Below are 9,113 nucleotides of genomic sequence, written 5' to 3'. Positions count from 1 at the left end.
TAATGCCCAAGACTATAGCAAGGAAGGATAGGGAGGTAATGCCCAAGACTATAGCAAGGAAGGATAGGGAGGTAATGCCCAAGACTATAGCAAGGAAGGATAGGGAGGTAATGCCCAAGACTATAGCAAGGAAGGATAGGGAGGTAATGCCCAAGACTATAGCAAGGAAGGATAGGGAGGTAATGCCCAAGACTATAGCAAGGAAGGATAGGGAGGTAATGCCCAAGACTATAGCCAAGGAAGGATAGGGAGGTAATGCCCAAGACTATAGCAAGGAAGGATAGGGAGGTAATGCCCAAGACTATAGCAAAGGAAGGATAGGGAGGTAAATGCCCAAGACTATAGCAAGTGAAGGATAGGGAGGTAATGCCCAAGGACTATAGCAAGCGAAGGATAGGGAGGTAATGCCCGAAGACTATAGCAAGGAGGATAGGGAAGGTAATGCCCAAGGACCTATAGCAAGGAAGGATAGGGAGGTAATGCCCAGACTATAGCAAGGAAGGATAGGGGAGGTAATGCCCAAGGACTATAGCAAGGAAGGGATAGGGAGGTAATGCCCAAGACTATAGCAAGGAAGGATTAGGGAGGTTAAATGCCCAATGTACTATCAGCAAGGAAAGGATAGGGAGGTAATGCCCAAGACTATAGCAGGAAGGATAGGGAGGTAATGCCCAAGACTATAGCAAGGAAAGGGATAGGGAGGTAATTGCCCAGGACTATAGCACGGAAGGATAGGGAGGTAATGCCCAAGACTATGCAAGGAAGGATAGGGAGGGTAATGCCCAAGACTATAGCAAGGAAGGGATACGGGAGGTAATGCTCAAGACTATAGCAAGGACAGGATAGGGAGGTAATACCAAGGACTATAGCAAGGAATGGATAGGGAGGTAATGCACAAGACTATAGCAAGGAAGGATAGGGAGGTACATGCCCAAGACTATAGCAAGGAAGGGATAGGGAGGGTAATGCACCAAGACTATAGCAAGGAAGGATAGGGAGGTAATGCCCAAGACTATATCAAGGAAGGATTAGGGCGGTAATGCCCAAGGACTATAGCAAGGAAGGATAGGGAGGTAATGCCCAAGACTATAGCAAGGAAGGATAGGGAGGTAATGCCCAAGACTATAGCAAGGAAGGATAGGGAGGTAATGCCACAAGACTATAGCAAGGAAGGATAGGGAGGTAATGCCCAAAGGACTATAGCAAGGAAGGATAGGGCAGGTAATGCCCAAGCTATAGCAAGGAAGGATAGGGAGGTATGCCCAAGACTATAGCAAGGAGGATAGGGAGGTAATGCCCAAGACTATAGCAAGGAAGGATAGGGAGGTAATGCCCAAGGACTATAGCAAGGAAGGATAGGGAGGGTAATGCCCAAGGACTATAGCAAGGAAGGGCTAGGGAGGGTAATGCCCAAGACTATAGCACGGAAGGATAGGGAGGTAATGCCCAAGACTATAGCAAGGCAGGATAGGGAGGTTAATGCCCAGCACATATAGCAAGGAAGGATAGGGAGGTAATGCCCAAGGACTATAGCAATGAAGGATAGGACGGAATGCCCAAGACTATAGGAGGTAATGCCCAAGACTATAGCAAGGAAGGATAGGGAGGTAATGCCCAAGACTATAGCAAGGAAGGATAGGGAGGTAATGCCCAAGACTATAGCAAGGAAGGATAGGGAGGTAATGCCCAAGACTATAGCAAGGAAGGATAGGGAGGTAATGCCCAAGACACTATAGCAAGGAAGGATAGGGAGGTAATGCCCAAGACTATAGCAAGGAAGGATAGGGAGGTAATGCCCAAGACTATAGCAAGGAAGGATAGGGAGGTAATGCCAAGACTATAGCAAGGAAGGATAGGGAGGTAATGCCCAAGACCTATAGCACGGAAGGAATATATGGAGTTAATGCCCAAGACTATAGCAAGGAAGGATAGGGAGGTAATGCCCAAGACTATAGCAAGGAAGGAATAGGGGAGGTACATGCCCAAGACTATAGCAAGGAAGGATAGGGAGGTAATGCCCAAGACTATAGCAAGGAAGGATAGGGAGGTAATGCCCAAGACTATAGCAAGGAAGGATAGGGAGGTAATGCCCAAGACTATAGCAAGGAAGGATAGGGAGGTAATGCCCAAGACTATAGCAAGGAAGGATAGGGAGGTAATGCCCAAGACTATAGCAAGGAAGGATAGGGAGGTAATGCCCAAGACTATAGCAAGGAAGGATAGGGAGGTAATGCCCAAGACTATAGCAAGGAAGGATAGGGAGGTAATGCCCAAGACTATAGCAAGGAAGGATAGGGAGGTAATGCCCAAGACTATAGCAAGGAAGGATAGGGAGGTAATGCCCAAGACTATAGCAAGGAAGGATAGGGAGGTAATGCCCAAGACTATAGCAAGGAAGGATAGGGAGGTAATGCCCAAGACTATAGCAAGGAAGGATAGGGAGGTAATGCCCAAGACTATAGCAAGGAAGGATAGGGAGGTAATGCCCAAGACTATAGCAAGGAAGGATAGGGAGGTAATGCCCAAGACTATAGCAAGGAAGGATAGGGAGGTAATGCCCAAGACTATAGCAAGGAAGGATAGGGAGGTAATGCCCAAGACTATAGCAAGGAAGGATAGGGAGGTAATGCCCAAGACTATAGCAAGGAAGGATAGGGAGGTAATGCCCAAGACTATAGCAAGGAAGGATAGGGAGGTAATGCCCAAGACTATAGCAAGGAAGGATAGGGAGGTAATGCCCAAGACTATAGCAAGGAAGGATAGGGAGGTAATGCCCAAGACTATAGCAAGGAAGGATAGGGAGGTAATGCCCAAGACTATAGCAAGGAAGGATAGGGAGGTAATGCCCAAGACTATAGCAAGGAAGGATAGGGAGGTAATGCCCAAGACTATAGCAAGGAAGGATAGGGAGGTAATGCCCAAGACTATAGCAAGGAAGGATAGGGAGGTAATGCCCAAGACTATAGCAAGGAAGGATAGGGAGGTAATGCCCAAGACTATAGCAAGGAAGGATAGGGAGGTAATGCCCAAGACTATAGCAAGGAAGGATAGGGAGGTAATGCCCAAGACTATAGCAAGGAAGGATAGGGAGGTAATGCCCAAGACTATAGCAAGGAAGGATAGGGAGGTAATGCCCAAGACTATAGCAAGGAAGGATAGGGAGGTAATGCCCAAGACTATAGCAAGGAAGGATAGGGAGGTAATGCCCAAGACTATAGCAAGGAAGGATAGGGAGGTAATGCCCAAGACTATAGCAAGGAAGGATAGGGAGGTAATGCCCAAGACTATAGCAAGGAAGGATAGGGAGGTAATGCCCAAGACTATAGCAAGGAAGGATAGGGAGGTAATGCCCAAGACTATAGCAAGGAAGGATAGGGAGGTAATGCCCAAGACTATAGCAAGGAAGGATAGGGAGGTAATGCCCAAGACTATAGCAAGGAAGGATAGGGAGGTAATGCCCAAGACTATAGCAAGGAAGGATAGGGAGGTAATGCCCAAGACTATAGCAAGGAAGGATAGGGAGGTAATGCCCAAGACTATAGCAAGGAAGGATAGGGAGGTAATGCCCAAGACTATAGCAAGGAAGGATAGGGAGGTAATGCCCAAGACTATAGCAAGGAAGGATAGGGAGGTAATGCCCAAGACTATAGCAAGGAAGGATAGGGAGGTAATGCCCAAGACTATAGCAAGGAAGGATAGGGAGGTAATGCCCAAGACTATAGCAAGGAAGGATAGGGAGGTAATGCCCAAGACTATAGCAAGGAAGGATAGGGAGGTAATGCCCAAGACTATAGCAAGGAAGGATAGGGAGGTAATGCCCAAGACTATAGCAAGGAAGGATAGGGAGGTAATGCCCAAGACTATAGCAAGGAAGGATAGGGAGGTAATGCCCAAGACTATAGCAAGGAAGGATAGGGAGGTAATGCCCAAGACTATAGCAAGGAAGGATAGGGAGGTAATGCCCAAGACTATAGCAAGGAAGGATAGGGAGGTAATGCCCAAGACTATAGCAAGGAAGGATAGGGAGGTAATGCCCAAGACTATAGCAAGGAAGGATAGGGAGGTAATGCCCAAGACTATAGCAAGGAAGGATAGGGAGGTAATGCCCAAGACTATAGCAAGGAAGGATAGGGAGGTAATGCCCAAGACTATAGCAAGGAAGGATAGGGAGGTAATGCCCAAGACTATAGCAAGGAAGGATAGGGAGGTAATGCCCAAGACTATAGCAAGGAAGGATAGGGAGGTAATGCCCAAGACTATAGCAAGGAAGGATAGGGAGGTAATGCCCAAGACTATAGCAAGGAAGGATAGGGAGGTAATGCCCAAGACTATAGCAAGGAAGGATAGGGAGGTAATGCCCAAGACTATAGCAAGGAAGGATAGGGAGGTAATGCCCAAGACTATAGCAAGGAAGGATAGGGAGGTAATGCCCAAGACTATAGCAAGGAAGGATAGGGAGGTAATGCCCAAGACTATAGCAAGGAAGGATAGGGAGGTAATGCTAAGCCCAAGACTATAGCAAGGAAGGATAGGGAGGTAATGCCCAAGACTATAGCAAGGAAGGATAGGGAGGTAATGCCCAAGACTATAGCAAGGAAGGATAGGGAGGTAATGCCCAAGACTATAGCAAGGAAGGATAGGGAGGTAATGCCCAAGACTATAGCAAGGAAGGATAGGGAGGTAATGCCCAAGACTATAGCAAGGAAGGATAGGGAGGTAATGCCCAAGACTATAGCAAGGAAGGATAGGGAGGTAATGCCCAAGACTATAGCAAGGAAGGATAGGGAGGTAATGCCCAAGACTATAGCAAGGAAGGATAGGGAGGTAATGCCCAAGACTATAGCAAGGAAGGATAGGGAGGTAATGCCCAAGACTATAGCAAGGAAGGATAGGGAGGTAATGCCCAAGACTATAGCAAGGAAGGATAGGGAGGTAATGCCCAAGACTATAGCAAGGAAGGATAGGGAGGTAATGCCCAAGACTATAGCAAGGAAGGATAGGGAGGTAATGCCCAAGACTATAGCAAGGAAGGATAGGGAGGTAATGCCCAAGACTATAGCAAGGAAGGATAGGGAGGTAATGCCCAAGACTATAGCAAGGAAGGATAGGGAGGTAATGCCCAAGACTATAGCAAGGAAGGATAGGGAGGTAATGCCCAAGACTATAGCAAGGAAGGATAGGGAGGTAATGCCCAAGACTATAGCAAGGAAGGATAGGGAGGTAATGCCCAAGACTATAGCAAGGAAGGATAGGGAGGTAATGCCCAAGACTATAGCAAGGAAGGATAGGGAGGTAATGCCCAAGACTATAGCAAGGAAGGATAGGGAGGTAATGCCCAAGACTATAGCAAGGAAGGATAGGGAGGTAATGCCCAAGACTATAGCAAGGAAGGATAGGGAGGTAATGCCCAAGACTATAGCAAGGAAGGATAGGGAGGTAATGCCCAAGACTATAGCAAGGAAGGATAGGGAGGTAATGCCCAAGACTATAGCAAGGAAGGATAGGGAGGTAATGCCCAAGACTATAGCAAGGAAGGATAGGGAGGTAATGCCCAAGACTATAGCAAGGAAGGATAGGGAGGTAATGCCCAAGACTATAGCAAGGAAGGATAGGGAGGTAATGCCCAAGACTATAGCAAGGAAGGATAGGGAGGTAATGCCCAAGACTATAGCAAGGAAGGATAGGGAGGTAATGCCCAAGACTATAGCAAGGAAGGATAGGGAGGTAATGCCCAAGACTATAGCAAGGAAGGATAGGGAGGTAATGCCCAAGACTATAGCAAGGAAGGATAGGGAGGTAATGCCCAAGACTATAGCAAGGAAGGATAGGGAGGTAATGCCCAAGACTATAGCAAGGAAGGATAGGGAGGTAATGCCCAAGACTATAGCAAGGAAGGATAGGGAGGTAATGCCCAAGACTATAGCAAGGAAGGATAGGGAGGTAATGCCCAAGACTATAGCAAGGAAGGATAGGGAGGTAATGCCCAAGACTATAGCAAGGAAGGATAGGGAGGTAATGCCCAAGACTATAGCAAGGAAGGATAGGGAGGTAATGCCCAAGACTATAGCAAGGAAGGATAGGGAGGTAATGCCCAAGACTATAGCAAGGAAGGATAGGGAGGTAATGCCCAAGACTATAGCAAGGAAGGATAGGGAGGTAATGCCCAAGACTATAGCAAGGAAGGATAGGGAGGTAATGCCCAAGACTATAGCAAGGAAGGATAGGGAGGTAATGCCCAAGACTATAGCAAGGAAGGATAGGGAGGTAATGCCCAAGACTATAGCAAGGAAGGATAGGGAGGTAATGCCCAAGACTATAGCAAGGAAGGATAGGGAGGTAATGCCCAAGACTATAGCAAGGAAGGATAGGGAGGTAATGCCCAAGACTATAGCAAGGAAGGATAGGGAGGTAATGCCCAAGACTATAGCAAGGAAGGATAGGGAGGTAATGCCCAAGACTATAGCAAGGAAGGATAGGGAGGTAATGCCCAAGACTATAGCAAGGAAGGATAGGGAGGTAATGCCCAAGACTATAGCAAGGAAGGATAGGGAGGTAATGCCCAAGACTATAGCAAGGAAGGATAGGGAGGTAATGCCCAAGACTATAGCAAGGAAGGATAGGGAGGTAATGCCCAAGACTATAGCAAGGAAGGATAGGGAGGTAATGCCCAAGACTATAGCAAGGAAGGATAGGGAGGTAATGCCCAAGACTATAGCAAGGAAGGATAGGGAGGTAATGCCCAAGACTATAGCAAGGAAGGATAGGGAGGTAATGCCCAAGACTATAGCAAGGAAGGATAGGGAGGTAATGCCCAAGACTATAGCAAGGAAGGATAGGGAGGTAATGCCCAAGACTATAGCAAGGAAGGATAGGGAGGTAATGCCCAAGACTATAGCAAGGAAGGATAGGGAGGTAATGCCCAAGACTATAGCAAGGAAGGATAGGGAGGTAATGCCCAAGACTATAGCAAGGAAGGATAGGGAGGTAATGCCCAAGACTATAGCAAGGAAGGATAGGGAGGTAATGCCCAAGACTATAGCAAGGAAGGATAGGGAGGTAATGCCCAAGACTATAGCAAGGAAGGATAGGGAGGTAATGCCCAAGACTATAGCAAGGAAGGATAGGGAGGTAATGCCCAAGACTATAGCAAGGAAGGATAGGGAGGTAATGCCCAAGACTATAGCAAGGAAGGATAGGGAGGTAATGCCCAAGACTATAGCAAGGAAGGATAGGGAGGTAATGCCCAAGACTATAGCAAGGAAGGATAGGGAGGTAATGCCCAAGACTATAGCAAGGAAGGATAGGGAGGTAATGCCCAAGACTATAGCAAGGAAGGATAGGGAGGTAATGCCCAAGACTATAGCAAGGAAGGATAGGGAGGTAATGCCCAAGACTATAGCAAGGAAGGATAGGGAGGTAATGCCCAAGACTATAGCAAGGAAGGATAGGGAGGTAATGCCCAAGACTATAGCAAGGAAGGATAGGGAGGTAATGCCCAAGACTATAGCAAGGAAGGATAGGGAGGTAATGCCCAAGACTATAGCAAGGAAGGATAGGGAGGTAATGCCCAAGACTATAGCAAGGAAGGATAGGGAGGTAATGCCCAAGACTATAGCAAGGAAGGATAGGGAGGTAATGCCCAAGACTATAGCAAGGAAGGATAGGGAGGTAATGCCCAAGACTATAGCAAGGAAGGATAGGGAGGTAATGCCCAAGACTATAGCAAGGAAGGATAGGGAGGTAATGCCCAAGACTATAGCAAGGAAGGATAGGGAGGTAATGCCCAAGACTATAGCAAGGAAGGATAGGGAGGTAATGCCCAAGACTATAGCAAGGAAGGATAGGGAGGTAATGCCCAAGACTATAGCAAGGAAGGATAGGGAGGTAATGCCCAAGACTATAGCAAGGAAGGATAGGGAGGTAATGCCCAAGACTATAGCAAGGAAGGATAGGGAGGTAATGCCCAAGACTATAGCAAGGAAGGATAGGGAGGTAATGCCCAAGACTATAGCAAGGAAGGATAGGGAGGTAATGCCCAAGACTATAGCAAGGAAGGATAGGGAGGTAATGCCCAAGACTATAGCAAGGAAGGATAGGGAGGTAATGCCCAAGACTATAGCAAGGAAGGATAGGGAGGTAATGCCCAAGACTATAGCAAGGAAGGATAGGGAGGTAATGCCCAAGACTATAGCAAGGAAGGATAGGGAGGTAATGCCCAAGACTATAGCAAGGAAGGATAGGGAGGTAATGCCCAAGACTATAGCAAGGAAGGATAGGGAGGTAATGCCCAAGACTATAGCAAGGAAGGATAGGGAGGTAATGCCCAAGACTATAGCAAGGAAGGATAGGGAGGTAATGCCCAAGACTATAGCAAGGAAGGATAGGGAGGTAATGCCCAAGACTATAGCAAGGAAGGATAGGGAGGTAATGCCCAAGACTATAGCAAGGAAGGATAGGGAGGTAATGCCCAAGACTATAGCAAGGAAGGATAGGGAGGTAATGCCCAAGACTATAGCAAGGAAGGATAGGGAGGTAATGCCCAAGACTATAGCAAGGAAGGATAGGGAGGTAATGCCCAAGACTATAGCAAGGAAGGATAGGGAGGTAATGCCCAAGACTATAGCAAGGAAGGATAGGGAGGTAATGCCCAAGACTATAGCAAGGAAGGATAGGGAGGTAATGCCCAAGACTATAGCAAGGAAGGATAGGGAGGTAATGCCCAAGACTATAGCAAGGAAGGATAGGGAGGTAATGCCCAAGACTATAGCAAGGAAGGATAGGGAGGTAATGCCCAAGACTATAGCAAGGAAGGATAGGGAGGTAATGCCCAAGACTATAGCAAGGAAGGATAGGGAGGTAATGCCCAAGACTATAGCAAGGAAGGATAGGGAGGTAATGCCCAAGACTATAGCAAGGAAGGATAGGGAGGTAATGCCCAAGACTATAGCAAGGAAGGATAGGGAGGTAATGCCCAAGACTATAGCAAGGAAGGATAGGGAGGTAATGCCCAAGACTATAGCAAGGAAGGATAGGGAGGTAATGCCCAAGACTATAGCAAGGAAGGATAGGGAGGTAATGCCCAAGACTATAGCAAGGAAGGATAGGGAGGTAAT

Source organism: Procambarus clarkii, unplaced genomic scaffold, assembly GCF_040958095.1.
Source record: "Procambarus clarkii isolate CNS0578487 unplaced genomic scaffold, FALCON_Pclarkii_2.0 HiC_scaffold_415, whole genome shotgun sequence".
In the NCBI taxonomy this organism is placed as follows: domain Eukaryota; kingdom Metazoa; phylum Arthropoda; class Malacostraca; order Decapoda; family Cambaridae; genus Procambarus; species Procambarus clarkii.
Note: the sequence above shows the minus strand (reverse complement) of the source record.